This window comes from Meriones unguiculatus, chromosome 6 (assembly GCF_030254825.1).
Source record: "Meriones unguiculatus strain TT.TT164.6M chromosome 6, Bangor_MerUng_6.1, whole genome shotgun sequence".
Lineage (NCBI taxonomy): Eukaryota > Metazoa > Chordata > Mammalia > Rodentia > Muridae > Meriones > Meriones unguiculatus.
Genome location: NC_083354.1, coordinates 98,194,168 through 98,213,276, shown reverse-complemented (window position 1 = coordinate 98,213,276; position 19,109 = coordinate 98,194,168). Strand labels below are relative to the sequence as shown.

General features: G+C 38.5%; 1 protein-coding gene across 16 annotated transcripts in view; it reads left to right on the top strand.

Annotated features, from left to right (window-relative positions):
• Nucleotides 1–2,672: 2,672 nt before the first annotated feature.
• Ralyl (RALY RNA binding protein like) overlaps nucleotides 2,673–19,109 on the top strand; it is a 755,733-nt gene continuing 739,296 nt past the window's right edge. For 4 of the 16 annotated variants that reach the window (XM_060385779.1, XM_060385780.1, XM_060385766.1 and 1 more), the window contains exon 1: nucleotides 3,571–3,664. The gene's annotated coding sequence lies outside the window, so the exon portion shown is untranslated. Of the gene's footprint in view, nucleotides 2,806–3,519; nucleotides 3,665–3,835; nucleotides 4,359–19,109 lie in introns of those variants that run through there. The other 12 variants (XM_060385775.1, XM_060385770.1, XM_060385778.1 and 9 more) reach the window with 8 other exon arrangements.

Below are 19,109 nucleotides of genomic sequence, written 5' to 3'. Positions count from 1 at the left end.
TTACCTGGGGAGAACAATGCAGCTCACTTAATTCCACAATATTCTCTGGATATACTAAATTTTAGAAAAGCATACTTCTGTTAGGTAATATCCACAACAGTTTCTGAGAGTTAGCTTCTTGAATGTAGTTTTTGAAGTACCTTATTCTAGCTGTGAAACTCGATTCAAGTCTAGTCCGACTATATCTCTCTTTGCCATAGCAATAGAATCTTGCACAGATGAATTAAACTCTGACTTTGTTCTCTTAAATCTTCAAAATGAGGATAACAATGCCTATGCCACAGAGATGTATAAGAATTAAACAACAGTCTCTGCTTTGAAAGTGCTGTTTGTTCAATCTGACTTTGTTTACTTTTGTTTTTAATGTGGTGATGCAACCTAGAAAGAGGAGAATGGCATCTTGGAAATAAGTAGTGGTGGAATATTTTAAGCACTGGTCTGCAATTATGTAAGTAAATGGAAGAAGCGCAAGGAGGATATTGATAGCTTGCTTTTCCTCAGCAGAGCTGCATTAAACATAAAGGGGAGTCATTTTATTGAATAATAAAAGCCTGACAATCACTGTGATTGGCTGGCAGCCATTACTGCAGTGCCATTCTAAACAGCTTGGTTTTCAAAGTTCTTCTTGAATAACTCTCTAAACCCAGACATTGCCTGGCCTGATCCAAAGCTCCAAAACTCATTTTTAAACTGAAGTTGCTCACATTTCAATGTCTCCATAAGTTAATGGGGAAAGATATGCATTAGAACAGACTTCTCTTTAGCGTATTTGGATCTGTGTATTTTGATGGAATAGAAAATTTAGAAAATGTAACAAACTCAGGTTTAAATAGCAAAATCCATAAAACATGAAAGAAAAGAGCTATGTCTGAAAGGATGTATTTAAAAAAAAGAAAGAAAGAATGAAGTTCAACATGATCTGCACACAGCCCACAACTTTTGCTCTGGGTTACGCACATGAAAACCCAACAGCTTCTGAAGAGAACTCAAGGCTTCCTAAGTTCTGGAATACACTTTGATGCACCCATCCATCTCTGTCAGCATTTTGCAACCTCTCTGGGGAGTGTGTATAAATGGGTCCAGCTGGCAATTCACCAAGATAAATACTTAACGATTTTAATGGTTATTTTAAATACCTTTTATTTAAATTGTGGATTAATACTTTGTTTGGCCAATGAATTTTGCCTAGAATGTTGGAGACACATTTGCGGCTGGAGCTCTCCATAATGAATGCGTACTTAAATGTTGAGACTGTTCAGGCAAGACTCCTTCCAGCGCAGACATTTTATCTCAAACATCAACGTTGGAAAGATCAGAGCAGAAATGTGAGAGCCAAGAAAACGGTATTTTATTTTCATTTTAGAATGCAGACGTGGCAATTAATTTTGTGCAATCCAGATTCAGAGCAACATGGAGAAATGGTTTTGCTATGAATATTGCATTAAAGATGAAGAAAAATTAATGCATTGCAGAACCCAGAAAGCTGATTCTGCAACAGGCATCAGTAGAAGAATCTCAGAGCAGTCAGTGATTGGTTAATGGCATCTTTGTTCCAGCGAGGAGCATCCCGCAGCAGATGCTGAGTGAACTCCCACTTTCGCCTCCACCTTCCAAAGCACTGCTCAGCCGCCTGGCTCATGGCTGAGGTTTGGCTGCCTTCTGGTGAGTGGCGCACGTCTCCCCCTCTCGACCATCCGCCAGGTGCCTGCTGCCGGGCAAGCACTCACACAATGGACTCGCTTGTTTCCCTCGCTCCTCTCCTTGGACTTGCAGCCTGAGAAAACAACTTGCAGGAGTCAGGAAGGACCCTGCCCAGAGCACGGCCCCGCAGAGCCTTCCAGACAGGTCAAAGCTGCTGCTCAAGCATACAAAACAAACAATGCCTGGCCCACGAAAGAATAAATTATCCAAGTCCACACCCCGGTTCACCCTCCATGCAACAAGCAAAAGGAAACCTGGGATGGGATTTTTCCAAAGAAAAGATTTTGTTTTATCTTTCAAATGGGGAACACTCCCAGACAGCCAAAGGGATTGACATTGGCTTTGCAGTGACAACGCCCCCTGCCCCGTAAAGCAAATCCAGGTTCCCAAAGAACCACAAGGTGGGAACTGTTCCTAGGGGGAGGAAGTGACATAGGCAAAGCAGTTTACAAGAAATAGGAACTCCGAGATCAAATGAATAAAATGATCCGGTTAATCCGGGCTTGAGTGAAACTTGGGGAGAGGGGTAGGAGCTCTCCACAGGAAACTACCTGGAGATGACAGCCAGAAAATAAGCAAGTGGCAAGCGGCAACTTTGCAGTGGGCAGCAAGTTGGGTACCCTCTGAGGCCTCCGCTGAGCATCCTTAAGCTGCCCCTTTTTGGCGGAGCGCCCGCAGCATCAGCACCAGCGGCGACACCAGCAGCAGCAGCGGCGGCGGCGGCGGCGGCGGCGGCGGCGGCGGCAGCTGCGCGCCTCCGGCCCGCCCCGCGCGGTCCCTGCTAGCCCGCGCCCTGCCCGTCTGCGTGTGCGTGTGCGTGCGCTCAGCCCAGCGTGAGCGGCACCTGCTAGTCCCGACTCGCCGAGGAGGCCGCCTCGCCGGGCTCCCACCGCCGTGCTCGCCCGAGCGGCCCACAGGGCTTTGAGGGCTCCGAGGTCGCCCAGCAGCCGCGGTCCCCACGCCGCCTGCAAGTCCGCCTGGCTCCGAGTCACGTGTCAGTGCCCGAGGCAGAGACTGAGAAAAAAACGCGCTTCATTCCATCTTCCACCGCCATACTGTATTTTCCTAAATCTCATTTTTATTCCAACATTTTACTCCCGCTCGGTGAGTACCTTCTCAGTGGCATTCTTGTCCTATTCTTTTTTTTTTTTTTTGTCCTTTTTGTTTTTGTTTTTGTTTTTGTTTTTCTTCTTCTTTTTTTTTTTTTCTTCCCACTTCTTTGATTATTGTTTGTATTTGGGAAAGCCGACGAGCATGGTCTTGAGCCTTTTCCTGAATCAAGTTTTCCTAGCATGCGATGGTTCTCTAGACAAGGCGCTGTGTCTGGGAGTCCGCGGTGGCGTTGCTCGCTGCGAGCGGCTCCCAAGTCCAGAAAATGTGCAACTGGTTTTATGGAAAAAGCGTTGTGAAGTATGGTGCCTATTTTTTCCCCCTTTGTAAAGATAAGAAAGCATGTTTCTAACTATTTTTTCACATACTCTTTTTCCAATTACATTTTTGTGTAGGTGGGATTTTCCAGCAGTGTTCACAAGTTTGTCGTCTTGCAATTCGATGCGCACCACTGAGCAAAGACATTAATTTTGCATTTTTATGACCTTTTTGGAAGCCTGTGAGAAATATTTCGTTTTTTCCCTTCCTGTTTTTGATATCAGTTGATAACATGAAACTTTTCTTGCAGGTAGTTAATGGATTATTTTTAAGCAAATGCTTTTTCCCTCCTTTACATTAACTATGGCTTTTGCACATTTGACTTTTTTATTTAAAAAAAAAAAAAACCGAGATAATTTTATGATAGATATCCTGATATCTATATTATCCCTTCTTCCTCCTTCTCCCCTCCCCGTAAATCAATTTTCAAATGATGGCAGTGGAAGGTTTTTCTGGAAAAAAAAAAATGAAGTGCGGTTTGGTTTCCTTGTCAACGGAAGATGAAGTGAACAGCACAACAGCTAGCAGAGAGCAGGTACTTGGCCCCTTCGGTGGCGTTCCCCGGGTGTGTGATGGCAACGCTGGCCAAGAAGTCTGTGCGCGCGCGGGTGTGTGTGTGTGTGTGTGTGTGTGTGTGTGCAAGGGTGTGTGCGCGTGTGCGCGCCGATTCCCGGCCGAGCCCGCAGCGGGGAAAGCCGCTCTCGCAGGCAGAACCAAAGTGCTCTCCGGGCCGCGATTGTTTTGAAGACGCGCGCATCCCCCTCCTCCGGCGAGGCGTGTAGCTGGTGCTGGCCGCGGGGGGCCGCGGCGCCGCGGGCGGTCGGGCAAGTTGGCCTGAGCCACCCGCCGCGCCAGAAGCCGAGGGCCCCGCGGGGCGCTGGCTGTGGGGCAGCCGGGCCATCCTGGCGAGAGAGACGGAGAGGTGAAGGGGCGGGGACCGCGGCCACCGAGAGGCTGGCTGCTGGCCAGGCGGCCGAAGCTGGAGGATTCTAGGATGGCAGCGGTCCCTGAGCGCTCCTCTCTAGCCTCCGCGCCCTGCCTGGGCAGTGCAGTGGGTCCTTCCCAGCCGGCTCCTCCAGCTCAGGCGGGTTTACATCTTCAGCGCTGTCTTCCTCATGCTTCCCCCTCTCCAGTGCATTGGTTTTAAGCCCTTGCTGGTGTCTTCCGAGGAGAGGGAATGGTCACTTGTGCCCGTGCTCACTTGGGTTTCATGAGACAACGCCTGTAAGGTAGAAAATTATCCTTTCTTAATTTAAATACAGGGTTCCTCTCTTAAGCACCTGATACTGGTTATCAGGTGGCCCCTCGCCAAACCTGAGGACAGGGTAGAGGAAAGGGCCACTGAAGGTGGCCAGTGTTGCTGGAGTGTTGAATGCTTTCTGTGGTGTTTGAGTGCCCTGTTGCATGCCTCTAGTAAACTCAGCAACACTTTTCAGAGATGCACTAGCAGGCAATAAAAAAAAAAAAAAAAAAATTCTACTTTTCACAGTAACGTAATCTGTGGGAGAATTCAGTCCCCAAATAAACATAAGACAGACATAGACTGAATCTTAAAATCCGGGGATGAACTAGGTTGAGTCTGAACCTTTCATTTTCTTCCTTTTCCAGCCAAATGAGAAATTCAGTTTTGAATTTCTCATGTGCATTGTTTGAGTTATGACAAAATAAATTTAAATGAAATTACTTTTTACCTTATTAAGATTTTTCTAGGTCATCTAAAAAAAACTCCAGAAAAACAAGGACCTATACCAAAGGGATGAATAACTTATTCTATAGTTTTTTTTTTTTTTCAAGTTGAAGGTTCATAAAATTTCTGTATGTGTAGCTTGTGACATGAAAAGTTTGGTGTTTTGTGTTTTATGCATTGCAGCAAAAGAATAAGGACTCCAATGGAAGTTTAAAATGCATTGCCGTATCAAGGAAATTACGCATTTTACCTGTACCACGCTAAGACTCTTGCAAGTTGCAGATATGTGTGTGTGTTTTACTATTCATTAATTCATTCATTCATTCATTATTTTGTGGACAGGAAGCTATTTATCAAGAAGGCCCATTGCATTTTTGAATGAGAAAAAGATCGTTTTACTGTCTGCAAAAAGCACTCTATTGTTTGAAGTTCATAGTTCTAAATATTTTAATTTTTTAAATTTATTGTTATTACAGATATTTACAAATTTTTTCATTTTGTATTCTGGTTGTAGCCCACTTCCTCATCTGCTCCCGGTCCCACCCTCTCTCCTCCTTCTCCCCCTATGCCTCTCTAGAGAACAAGAGAGGAGCCTACCATAGTTCTAAAATTTGAAGCTTGTATTATGACTCTAAACCCAAATATGGGATGTATTATTTTGTACAGTGAGGTCATTTCTCAAATATTGGCTTTCATATGGGCCAGACAGCAAACAAAATACAGTGCAAAGTCATTTACAATATTCTGTTTTAAAAATATATTTTAAATTATGATGTTTTACATACGTGGAACTGTTCATTTAAAATGATGTGTATATAATACTTTCTGTAGGTCGCATGCTGATAAACTTTTTAGTTCTTTGAAATTCAAAACAAAATAAAAAGAGCAGAGCAAGTAAGAAAGAAATAACTTGAGTAAGAAAACATTGGTACCCATTAACAGGCTGGTTTTGTCCCTACTTCAGAATATTCTCTTCTTAGACTGGCTAAGTGATTCACAGCTCTGTATTGTTTCCACATGAGACCAACCCTTGTTATCTGATTAGATGGAGTCTGCAATGGAACCCTCTCTATAAAGAACACGCCTTTTGCCCTCTTATGCTTTCATTTATTAAATGTTGACTTTTCATTAGATCAACTATCTATTTTATATTTCTATCTGTGGCTTCCAAATCATTCTAATTCCTGCCTCCACTAACTGAGCCAGGAACTGTGCAATCCTTATAATAACCACCTCTTCTGGAGTTTTTGGGTTTAAAACTGTGGGAGGTAAAATACTAGAGTTGGTATTGCCTACTGGTTTCCTATGGGAAAATACATGCTTTTTTCATTGACCAAGCTTCCCAGCAAAATTCTCATCAACTTAATCATTCTTTTTTTTCTTCCTGGATAATTTGGGATATATGTAGATAGACAGACAGATAGATTAATAGATGTATATATATATATATATATATATATATATATATATATATACACACATCTATATATACATACATACACACACACATTCTCATATATATATATATATATATATATATATATATATATATAAAGAGAATGAGTTTGCCAGCTAAGAGGGCTGGCATTAACTGGTTGCTGATTAAGTTGTGATGAAGTTTTCACAAACTTAAAACTACTTGTTAAGTTTCCTAGAATGTTCATCTGCAGTGCATACTTATTTGAATAAGGGAGTAAAAAGCGTAGAACATCCTTGTATTTGAAAGGTTTCTGCTGAGCGTGATTTCTGGGGTGCGGTCATGTTTTGGTAACTGATATTGTAAGTTTTAATGTAGTACACCAAATAAAATGAGACCTAAAAGTCTTCTAAAGTTCTATTATGGAGGTGGCATACAAATGAAATGGATATTTAGAATTATTTACACAATAAAAAGAAATTGTAGAGTTTCTTGTAGAATAAGAATTAACTACCTCAAAATGTGTTTCTTCAAAAGAATGGTTAGTTATGATTTTTATTTTTCTACAATTAAGAAACATACACTCCCCTATGAAAAACTGGGGAATGCTGATTATTTTTCTTCCTACTAATTGTAAGGCTCCAGAAAACAAGAAAAAGTTAAGTTTACAAAATATCCTCACTGATTGCCCATAACTGTTATTAACTTCTTACTGTTTTTATTTATTTCTTCCAGTTACCTGTAAAAAGGTTTTTAAATTTCCATAATTTATCATGATTCTTTGATTTAAGAGAATTTTAATAATCGACATCAGTAGTATAAACTTTCCTAATAGGGACAGTGAGAACAGTTTCATTGTATCACAATGAGAAGAGAAATCACTGAGCAGAACCTTAGAGCCTTTGGTGCTATCTTGCTTCAGCAACTACTTACATGCTCAGCAGGTGTCATCTGAACACCTCAGCCACAGTCTCCCCTGTCTTTTAAATTTTATTTGCATAAGCCATAGATTAATTCAATTACTGTTAACTTTTGTTGCATTCACAATGCTGGTGAAGTTTTTCTTTGTCTTGTTAGACTGATGCTAAGTACTAAAATTCTCACAGTAGAAATTATTTGTATTCATATATATTGCGTGTCTTTAGATAAAATGTTTATATACATTTTGATGACTACATGCTTAAATTTTATAGGAGCCACATTCCTGTGCTAGTCTGGAAATTTATTAGTCAGGGTAAAGAAAGGTTGTTTCTAATTCAATGTCAAAGACAAAGAAATGAAAGAGAGCCAACACTTCTTTTAAGAAATTGTTTATTAGCATATATTAATAACCCATATATTAATAAGAGTAATAGGGAATATTATGACATTTCATACATGTATAAAATATATTTCAATTGTATTCAGTCCATTCACCTTTTCTTGTCCCCTTTTCTTCTTATTTATCTCCGTCCTCTTCTCTTACCTTCTCTCTCTCTTACTCTGTGTGTGTATGTATATGTTTGTCTCATTAAGTTCACCAGCTTGTTAAAAGAAACACAGTGATAACTTGTTTATAGAAAGTGGCACTTACCAGTTACTTTTGAGTCTAGAAAGTTGCTATCTGTTTCCATTAACCATTATCTATCTATAAACCCATGAGGCACCCTTCCAGGACAGAGTGCACCTAGTCCCACTAGTGTGGAGAACTTCTGTATGTTATAACAGCACTGAGTTCAAGACTAAAGTCTTTAGTCTATAGCTGGAAATCAGTGTTAAATACAATCTCCCTTCCCCCAGCTCTATATTTGCTGCCCTTTCTGTAATGTTCCCTGTACCTTGGAAGGGTTTATGGAGATATTATGAATGTGTCATTTATGGACAGGCATTTAACAGCTCTTTATTTTTTACACTTTTATCAGTTATGAGCCTCTGCAGTCACTAGTGACCACTGGGGCAAAACATCCTGTGTATTTAGTAAACAACAGAAGAAGCTTTCCCACAAGGGCCTGAGATCTCACCAGCCGTGATATTGTGACCGTATTAAAAGTATCCCATATAAATTCCCTACTGTGGTTATGAGCATTAACTCGAATCAGAAAGTGATTCATCATCCCTCGTAACAGACTTGCCGCTATACTGGTGTGTTCATTTTGGCTGACTGGTTACTATTGTTGTGTACAGCGTTCAGAGTTAGCTGAGACTATTGGTGACAGTTTGTTCCAACATGTGTAGCGCCTTCAGTCACTGTGCAGGCTACACAGTGGGAACAGGACTTTTAGCTATTTAACAGCATGGCAGTGTGCAAAATGATTACACTCCTACTTGTTTTTCCCCTACTGAGTAGAAAGTGCATCGCTGTTTCACACTAAGAGAGCTAACTTTGAAAGATAAGTAAACTTCAAGAGTTCACACAGGGGGTGAAGGGCCGGTAATATGTGGGAAGTCTGATGCCATCCCCTGGCCCACCTTCTGCATGTATGTGAATTATGTGTAGATGTGCTTTTGCATTGCTTTGCTGTTCCTAGCACAAAGTCATGTCTATGTTGTTTACTCTTGATACACTACAGAGACTACAGTTTGACAAGTGTTTATTAAGGAGTACCTTTCATGAGTGGGTACTTAAGCTGGAAATAACAATAATTAGTATCACATGGAGAATTACTAAAGAACCTCACTAGAGGAAAGTTAGCGCACATGTATGCAGGACTCTTTAAGCACAGGTAAATTGGTGAGCTATTTTAGCTGGGCATCTGAGACTGGGATGGAATAGACAGTCCTTTGTCTAAATTGCTTTGTAGAAGCCCTATGAAAAATGTTCAGCATCTGTTTACTAAATATGAATATAATATCTGTACTTCAAACTAAGAGCATAACAAGAAAAAAATGAGTTTTTGGACAAGGTAACCAAAAAATATTTTCCTTTCATCACCCTGCAAGGTTATAAATATAGGTGTTGCCTCTGTCTGCCAACACGTCACCATCAACTCATCTCCATCTCTGATGTTTGTTGTTACACCTATTGGGATGTGACATTTTCTGAGCTCATTTTATCTGTTTGTTAATAATTTAAAACACATACAGCTGCAAAATGCTATTTTAAGATGCTGTGTTTAATTGCTGTGTCAGATGTGTGAAAAACTTCTATTATGCAACAGTTTCCTTAGTGCTTAAGAAAGTGAATATTCTGAAGAGTGAGAAACACAAAGCAGAACGAGAGTAGGATGAATGAACAAGAAGAAAGGATTTTAGAGATCTTTCAGGATAAAGGTACATGTCAACAAAGTAAGTAGTTTACAAGCCAAGGTGAATTAAGGGTTATAAACTTCCATCTGATGTTGGAATATGAATACCTTCAAAATTGGCATAAGAAAAGAAGAGCTGAGATGATATGTACAGGATAGCTTTGCATACTTGAGGATGAGAGACTGCTTATAGTTTTGCACACCATACCAGTTGGAAGTCCCGGCATTAACCTAGGAAGAAGTAAGTCATATGCATTTGAAAGGTAGAATATTCAAGTCTGGAAGGACATAATACAAAACTGTCTATAAAAACATTTAGGAGGAGATAAGACAGGCAAAAACATAGTTCATACCTGCATTTTCCTACTATAATGCACAAGAGAATGTTAAAAGGTAGAAAATTAAATGTTGCCAAGGAGAGAGAGAGTGTATGTTGCAATCAATAGAGGTAACGAATGCATAGGCACAAAGAAACGTAGGAACCAACAAAGTAGAGTTCTTTGAATCTTTGTTTAAGATTACTCAATATTTTAAAACAGAAAACAAATGAGAGATAATACAATCGAACAAGTGAATGAGACTGAGTCTTCTGGGTAATGAGTACTAACATCTTAAAGAGATATCTTCCAAAACTTGTATATGGTATATATGTTAATGTGTGCATTTATATATATAACATGGTCTTCCCAGGAAGAGAAGTGAGATATTTTCTGGAAATGTATATATATATATATATATATATATATATATATATATATATATATACTTTTTACATGTAGAAAAATAAAACAAAAATAAGTAGAGCTATTCTAAGAAAGAAGTAAACAAAGAAAAAGCTAATCTAAGTGTTACAATGCACTGTGGAGCTTTTAAAGACATGCATCATAGTTATATTATCTCTGTATGATGGAAAAACTTCAAGGCCACCTGCCTCCAAGAGCACTGAATGCATCTGGTAATACATCATGGCTTATAGGGAACCATCCCCAGCTAAGGAGACCAAGTCTTTGATTCCAAATCTGGGAATGCTGGAAACCAACAGAAATGCTCAACTGTGAATAGGTTATATGAGTGTAAACCTGAGATAGTTTGAAGGGTCTTCAAGTTGCCAAATTTGGATTGATTTTTGTATTAAAGCACAAGTATAATGTATTAGGGAAAAAAAAACTAAATAGAGTAAAATACGTAAGTCCACAGTGTTACTATATTTTAAAAAACTATATTAAATGGCAAAATTCTAACAATGACTTAATCTAAGGTATGAAATATCTTATCTTTTTGGATGAACTCACTATACTTTCTAAGAGAAGGATTTCCTAGATAGATAAAGTGAGTTACACACACTGAGTAAATAGAGCCCACATTGTTAGCTGGGTAGATACATACACTGCGTAGATGTCAGGAGCTTTCTTGATGGATTCAGGTTAAGGGCTTAGTGTTGCTAGAGAAAGGGACTTCCTGATGGGTGGAGTTCCTGAAACCTCATGTTCATCTCTTCTAACTTGTTTTACTCCTATTCCAAGACTTAATCTGTCTTCTCAGATATTTGGAAACACAGTGTTAAGTCAAGATTAACCAGAACCTCTGGGAGAACTTAGCCAAATGCATATTTGGGTCACTTGTAGTCAACAAAAAGGCCTGTGACCAAAGGGGTCAAGCAAGCATGTGAAATCAGCAAAGCAGAACAGTGAGACAAAGACGTGGGATTATCCAGGTATTCAAAGTGCTGTAGACTGATACAATTAACGATTGGTCTGGACAAGGAGGCAAGGACAACTCTATGAATGAAGAGGGCAGGAAGGGTAGGATTTGAGAACTGGAGGCTCACAATGAAAATGATTTCAGGCTTCAGAAGAGAATTTTATGCATCAAGGTTTTTAATAAAATATAGACAGCAATGAACACACTTGAGTAAAGTAAGGCTTATACATAGCTAAGGAAGAGACTCAGATGATATGCTAAATTACTGTGAAACCAGCCTCAGTGCAACAGCTATTTCAAAAAATATCATAGTGGCACAACAAGAAAATGTAAAGCTGTAAATGTGTAAGAAAATACCAATAAATTTTTCTTTAAGTTTATAGCCTATAACACTGAAGTTAATCCCTTCTGTGACTTCTATTTTTTTCTTTACAATATAAAGAATGCTGTGCCATCAGTGTGTATGTTCCTTTTACTTATTCTGCATATCATTCTAGTAATAAAAGAAATAAAATCATCACTGGATGTGGAAATGTAGTCAGTCACTTATAAAGAGGTCATTGATCAGAACCAGGAAGTCTAATATGCTATGCTACCATTACATGCACTCAATACAATGAAAACAATTTAGATGAAAATAAAGGCATGGAATATTTGCTAATAATACATTTTATACTGCAGTTCACATGTTAGTTTTATTAAGTCATAAGTTTGGTTCCAGAATAAATGGGTATTATCTGTCTTGTTGCTTCTCTATCCCCACCCAAGTCAGTGCGTTGACTGACAGTCTGGACCACACTGAGAGCTAACACTTGGGTATCTTGTTCCTCACTGTTTTTATCCCAATCCAAATCAAGGAGAGGACTGGGGAATAGGTAACCAGCAAAATGTCTCAGAGCTAAAAAAAAAAAAAAAAGTTGCTCAGTGAGATCTGAAACAAAACCTGTTGATTCTAAAATGTGAGTAGGGAGTCCTGTGGTTTATCTAGGAGAGAGAGAAAAGAGGAGCTTTGATTGGAGCATGAATTATTGACATTTCTCTGACACAATATTTTTGCATCATTAATTGTCTCACATTGACTCACTACATAGAGAAGACAGTTAAGAATGAACATTGATAGACTATGGTCAGATAGAAGGGGAGGAGAACCTCCCCTATCATTGGACTGGGGGAGGGGCATAGGGGAAGAAGAGGGAGAGAAGGTGGGATTGGGAGGGGATGGGGATGGGGAAGGGAGCTACAGGTGGGATTCAAAGTGAATAAACTGTAACTAATAAAAAATATTTTAAAAAAGAATGAACATTGATTTCACTTAGACTGATAAGGCCACTACTTTTTAGATTCTTCTACAATTTTTCTATTTGGTCATAGTATTTCTCACATAGTATATATTGGGGAAAGATTTTTATAGCTGAGGCAGTGTAATTTTGTAGAAGTTTGTTATTCTTATGATTTATTCAGTTTGTATCCCAGCTGTATCCTGCTCCCTCATTTCCTCCCAATCCCACCCTCCCTCCCTCATCACCTTCCATGGCCCTCTCCAAGTCCACTGATAGGGAGGTTCCTCCTCCCCTTTCATCTAACCCTAACCTATCAAGTATCTTCAGGACTGGATGCATTGTCTTCCTCTGTGGCCTAGCAAGGCTGCTCCCCACAGGGGGAGGTGGAGGCTTTTTTTATTTTTAAGTTGTGAAATGTAACAGAAGAAAGTGTACTCCACCTTCTGAGCTGTGAACTTACTTGGGAAGGAATGGAAAAGTTCATAAAGATGATAATTATGCAAAGATGACTGCACAGTACTTAAGATTGTTAAGAACATGATGTTTTTGTAGTTCTCTGTTACAACAGATGTTTTTCTGTTCAGTTTTCTTTTCTTTAAACAAAATAATTTGGTGTGTGTGTGTGTCTATGTGTCTCTGTGTGTGTGTATGCGTGAGCATTCCATAAAGTGCCATGTGTAGCTCAGGGAGCAACTTTGTAGAGTCATTGTCTTATCTACCTCATCCCAGATCAAACCCCAGCCAGCAGGCTTTCCCAGAAATCATTTTTTGCTGCTTGAGGCACCTCTCTGGTACATGTTTCCTTTATGAGGTATTCTAGAGTCTGTAACATAAAAGTGTACAGTGATGAGCAGGAAGAATATCAGAGGGATGAAGAAGAGAATGAACTATTATTATTATTATTATTGTTATTATTATTTTATCTGTGTAAAAATTGGCTGTTCTGGAACTTTCTCTGTAAACCAAGCTGTCCTTGAACTTACAGAGACCTGCCTGCCTCTGCCTCGTAAATGTTGGAATCAAAGGTGTACATCACCATGCCTGCATCAACCTTAAAAGTTTTGAGTCACCTGTCCTGTTCTCTGTTTTCTCCCTCTTCTGATGTCCATCCCATTTGCCTTTCTGAGTGAGGATTGATTATCTTACCCAGGGTCCTCCTTCTTGCTTAGCTTCTTTAGGTGTACAGATTTTAGTATGTTTATCCTATATTATATGTCTAATATCTACTTATAAGTGAGTATATACCATGTGTGTCTTTCTGCTTCTGGGATACCTTACTCAGGACAATCTTTTCTAGATCCCACCATTTAATGGCTTCCTTGTTTTTAATTGCTGAATAGTGTTCCATTGTGTAAAAGTACCACAATTTCTGTATTCATTCCTCAGTTGAGGAACATCTGGGTTGTTTCCAGATTTCCAGACTCTGGCTATTACAAATAAAACTGCTAAGAACATGGTTGAGTAAATTTTGAGTCACTAATTTGAGAGTAAAATTATGATGAAAAAGGCAACAGTAGAAATATGAGGAAAAGAAGAAGGGCAGGGTAAAGAAGTACACTATTTATGACTCTGCTTTATATCATATACATTTTATGCTTCCATGCGTGGTCTATTGTTTAAAAAAATTTTTGCAGTGTGTTTAGAATACTCAAAATTCAAAGTTTCTGAATTTAAATTTATGTGTGGCATAAATTAAATGAAGCTAATTAAGAAATATTTTTTGTATTTTTAATATGGTTGGCAATATAGCTATGCTAATTATTTAAGTTAAATTAATGAACCCTAGTGTGAATATGAATTCTGTTTTATTTCACTTTAGAACCCTGTATATCACATTTTTGGTCTTTTTTTATTTCAGAATTACTTGATGTTTCTTACATACTACAGTTCTAACACCCAAAATAGGTGTGGTGCTAAGATGAGAAAGAAAAGCAAGAGTGGGCAGGGAAGCAGAAGAGAGCACATCTTCAAGATAGGCATGCTGGAGTTCAACCTTACAGTGTAGAACTGTAGTGTGAGTAATGGAGAAGGCCTCCATGTCTGAAATGTCCTAGACATGATAAATATGTAAAATGAAATGGATGAATCTAATTTTTATGTTCCATCTAACCCAATTAACCCAAAGCCTCAAAAATGACTTCAACATATCATCATTACAAAATTACTTTCAACATGCCCTGCCCTACTTTCTGTCCTGTCATTGAAATTGGTTTTATATTATACTTGAAGTGCAGAGATTCACACACTTTATGTGTATATACACACCTCTGTTGCTCTCACAGAGTCCAGGACTCAGGTCTTAGAAAAGTCTCAGGACTATGTCATGATTTTAAACTCTGATTCAGACATCTTATTTGTTTTCAGAGCATAGCCAAGATATATATAAAAAATACTCACTGATTGTTTCAATTTTAACTTTCAATTTTTATTAAGAATAAAAATTGAAATCCATTTAAACTCATTTTGTACTAAGAAGTAATTCCAAAATATAGTCAGTTGACTAAGAAATATGAAATTTATCTCGATAGTTATTGCTCTTTAGAAGCAAGATAACCCTTTACAAAATATGCTTGTTTTTTTTTTTATCAATTCATTCATGACTTGTTTCTACATATAAACAAATGAAACTGCTGCCAGGAAGGGACATCTTCATACAGGCGTTTGTTTTAGGATGTGCCCGTGTAATTTTATGGTCTGGTGAGAATTGTCCAGAGTCCTGCAGAGTCATTCATTCACTGTGTTATAATGAGAATGATCCATTTAATAATTTAATCTACACAATAGGTTCAGTGCTCATTAACTGCTTAGTTCCAGTACTTATTTGGAAAGGAGATAGCATGTTCTGTGTGTCATAACCTGTTTCCTGTTTTTCAATCCATAAATGTAGAAAAAGAAGAGACTTTCCCGGCTAAATATGTTTTCAAATGTTTCATTAAAAGGCTTTTATCCATGATGAGGTCCATAAAGAGGCTAGGCACACAGCATGTCCATAGCCTGGATTTCAGGTGTAATGGTGATAACAGAAATGCTAACCAAGGGCTGAGGAGATGGCTCCAAGATTAGATTGCCTGTTTACAAGCATGAAGACTGGAGTGAGAATTCACCCTTGCAAAGCCAGGCAGTTGCATGAACCTGTACTATCATGTGCTAGTCATACTACAATACAGGATGCAGAGACAGAAAAGGCCCTTTTAGTTCACATGGAGAGCTTGCCTGGTGTACATGGTGGCCCTGTTTCCAACAAGATGGAAAGAAGAGATCAACACCTGACTTGTCTTATGACCCCTGTACTTATACCATCACATATGTACACACGACAGTGTGTCATGTGCACACACAGATGCACATACATTCACTGTGATCTTTGGTTCAGTATTGATTATGCATCAGGGATTGTCCTTATTGATGGCTTCAGATACTTAAAATCTTCTCTAGATACTTTCAGGACTGTTGTAAATTCTCTATTCATGGCACCTGAAAGTAAAAACCAAACCAAACCAAACAACAACAATAACAGAGTCATTGCCACAGCTGGCAACTGTTATTTCTAACTATATACATCAAGGAATGCAAAGTTTCTCTAGCAAGAAGTACATAAACTCGCAAACTATGTGAACTTACTTATTAATTTGCCTTAATAAGGTTACTTACACTCGTAACTTTACATTCGTGAGTAACCTTATTAAGGCAAATTATTAGCTAAGTAAGTAACCTTATGTAAGAACCTTTATGGCTCTATAATATATTTATTTGATATCTTTTAAATTTAAGTTTTCACCCTTCCAGGTTGTGAAAAATTGTATATTGTAGGAGAATGGACGTAATCATGCTGAAAGCTGATACAATCTTGAATATCTAAGTAGAAATAAAATTGAAGGTAGAAGTGACACTATATTTTTATTAATTTTAAGGATTTTTTTGTAAATTTTAACTACAAATGTGACTCATTATGAAGTAAATAAAGCAAAGCTAATACTTGAAGGTGATATGGAGAAAGAAGTGCCTTAAGTATGTAAATTCTTAAATAAATTCTGTGCTTTTTGAGATTAAAGTGATTTAGTGTTTGTGAATAAAATTCTTGAAGGAGTATGATTTTAATAAGAAAATATGGGTATTGGATTTCCATCACTCATATCTCATTGCTTGATTATTCTGAGTAAAAAAATTAGTGAGCATTCACTCCAAACCTTTCAACGGGTAAGAAAAGTGTTCCTTGGAGAGCATGAGTGTGTCTGTGAGGCTGTGTTTGGGAATCAGTTGATTTTGAACAATTTTAGGACAGGAGTTTTAAGTACTTACTTGTCAAAGCATCAAGTTATATTTGTAGTTATCAATCTTTGGGGCACATTTATTTGACACTGCTGCTGTTTTCTGTCTTTAAAATATCTTTGACACATATTAAATTAAAGTGATTTTAACAAGATTGGATACTCACAGAAGGGAGGATTTCAATGCTTGCATACCATCCTCTCACCTTGTGGCCTATTCACTCCATTCATCATTTTCTCTTTGTTATTTTTTGAAAAAAAAAGTATGGTATTTTGTTCTTAGTTTTCGCACTGATATAAGTGGCATGTAAGTGGCATATGCACCTTTAAAATGGTTATTTTATGCGTGTGTATGTGTGCCTGAATGTATGTGTGTGTACCCTATGTCGGCAGGAGCACTCAGAGGTTAGAAAGGCTTTGGATTCCTGGAACTAGTTTTGTTATAGATGCTTGTAAGCCACCATAGGGGTCCTGGGAACTGAATCCTGATTTCTCGCAAAAAGAAGTAAATTCTATTCATCTCTGAACAATCTCCCAGGTCTCCTTGAATTCACACAGTTCATTATGTATTGGTGAAAACATAGCTCTAGAACTCAGCCAGTCAGCAAAGGCTTTGCTGTCTTAGTCAGCTTTGGAAGAAATGCCTGGTGAGTTGGCCTAGAGAATATTTAAGTCCCACATAATGCCTACATAATGCTATATAAATATGCGATACAGTAGAATATTTGATAAGCAATTTTATGTATTTACAGAATATCTCAGAACCAAGCCAAGAAGGTTTATGCTATCTAGTCATACTTCATCCGAAAAGTTCATACATGACATTTGTAACCTTTTTCCTATTTTCAGAAATGGTATCCTGTATTCTAGCCCAGATTAACAATAAAAATTGTATGTAGCCTATAAACATTTAGCTAATATATTGAGAACTCTCTCTTTTTAAACTTTGGTGTAAATTGCAACCATGATGTGTTAATACTAATTTTTAGAACAAATACTTCTTTTTGAGTATTGTCTTATGCACAAGTGCAGTTTCAAGCATGCAGTGAAAGTTGAATAAGAAGAGAGCTGAGGTCCAGTATTTGAGTGGTTGTAAGTTAGTCATTTCCAGCACTCAACAAATGTCAGTTATTTGCAAAAGAGAACAGATGGACATAAGAAGTATGCTCACAGATTTGCCACTCAGGTGATGTGAATTTCTTCCCTATCTCAAGGAGAATGCCTGTTTTTGTAAACCTTGTATAGAGAGGGATGCTGTCCTGCATGCAGGGCTTCCTTTTAAATCCTATGGAGTTGCCTGGAATCACTAATCACTAAAATGTGCTGAAAATTGAGAGCCTTTTGGTGTAGTTCTCGTTTCTGTCTGTGGGGTGAATGGTAACGAAATTCTATAAAAATTGTCAAAGAAATGGTAAATTTTTTGTTCTAAACTGTCTTCTTTTTTATTGTATTTTATTAATTACACTTTATTCATTTTGTATCCCCCCATAAGCCCCTCCCTCCTCCCCTCCCAATCCCACCATCCCTCCCCTTTCTGCATGCATGCCACTCCCCAAGTCCACTGATAGGGGAGGTTCTCCTCTCCTTTCTGATCTTAGTCTATCAGTTCACATCAAAAGTGGCTGCATTGTCCTCTACTGTGGCCTGGTAAAGCTGCTCCCCCCTCAGGGGGAGGTGATCAAAGAGCAGGCCAATTAGATTATGTCAGAGGCAGTCCCTCTTCCCATCACTAGGTAACCCACTTGGACACTGAACTGCCATGGGCTACATCTGTGCAGGGGTTCTAGGTTATCTCCATGAATAGTCCTTGGTTGGAGTATGAGTCTCTGGGAAGTTCCCTGTGTTCAAATTTTTTGTTGCTCTCCTTGTGGAGACCCAGAAATGGTAATTTTAGTAGGAGATTATTCTTAATGGAACCTTCCAAAACACTACCCTGTTGCTCACTCATGGTTTAAGGACTTTTCTTCATCATGTTGTTTATGTTCAGAGTAAAACATTTGGCTACTGGCTGATGGAGTGCTGGTTGTTACTTTAGTGCAAGGAATTGCAACTTCCATTGCAGTGTTAGGGAATATGTTTATGTCTTGTATGTTTTTGTGCCATAGCCTTCACATTTTAAAAATAATTTATTTTATTGTAGTCTATAAAAATTGTTTGTGAGTGATTGGAAATAAAAAAGTCTCTGCATAGACTGCCAGGGAACCACAAGAAAAAGCCTCAGACTTTTGCTCTCTGCTATTTGTCATTTCTAGAGTGTATAAAATTCTATTGCTCACTAATTCACTCTCCATTCATTCAACAAGGCCCTAGACTGGGCAGTCGTAGTCGCTGATGGATAGGATGTAACTGATTGCTCTATCCTGAAAGGGTGCACTATCTCCAAGAAAGCTCTACAGGAGAGCA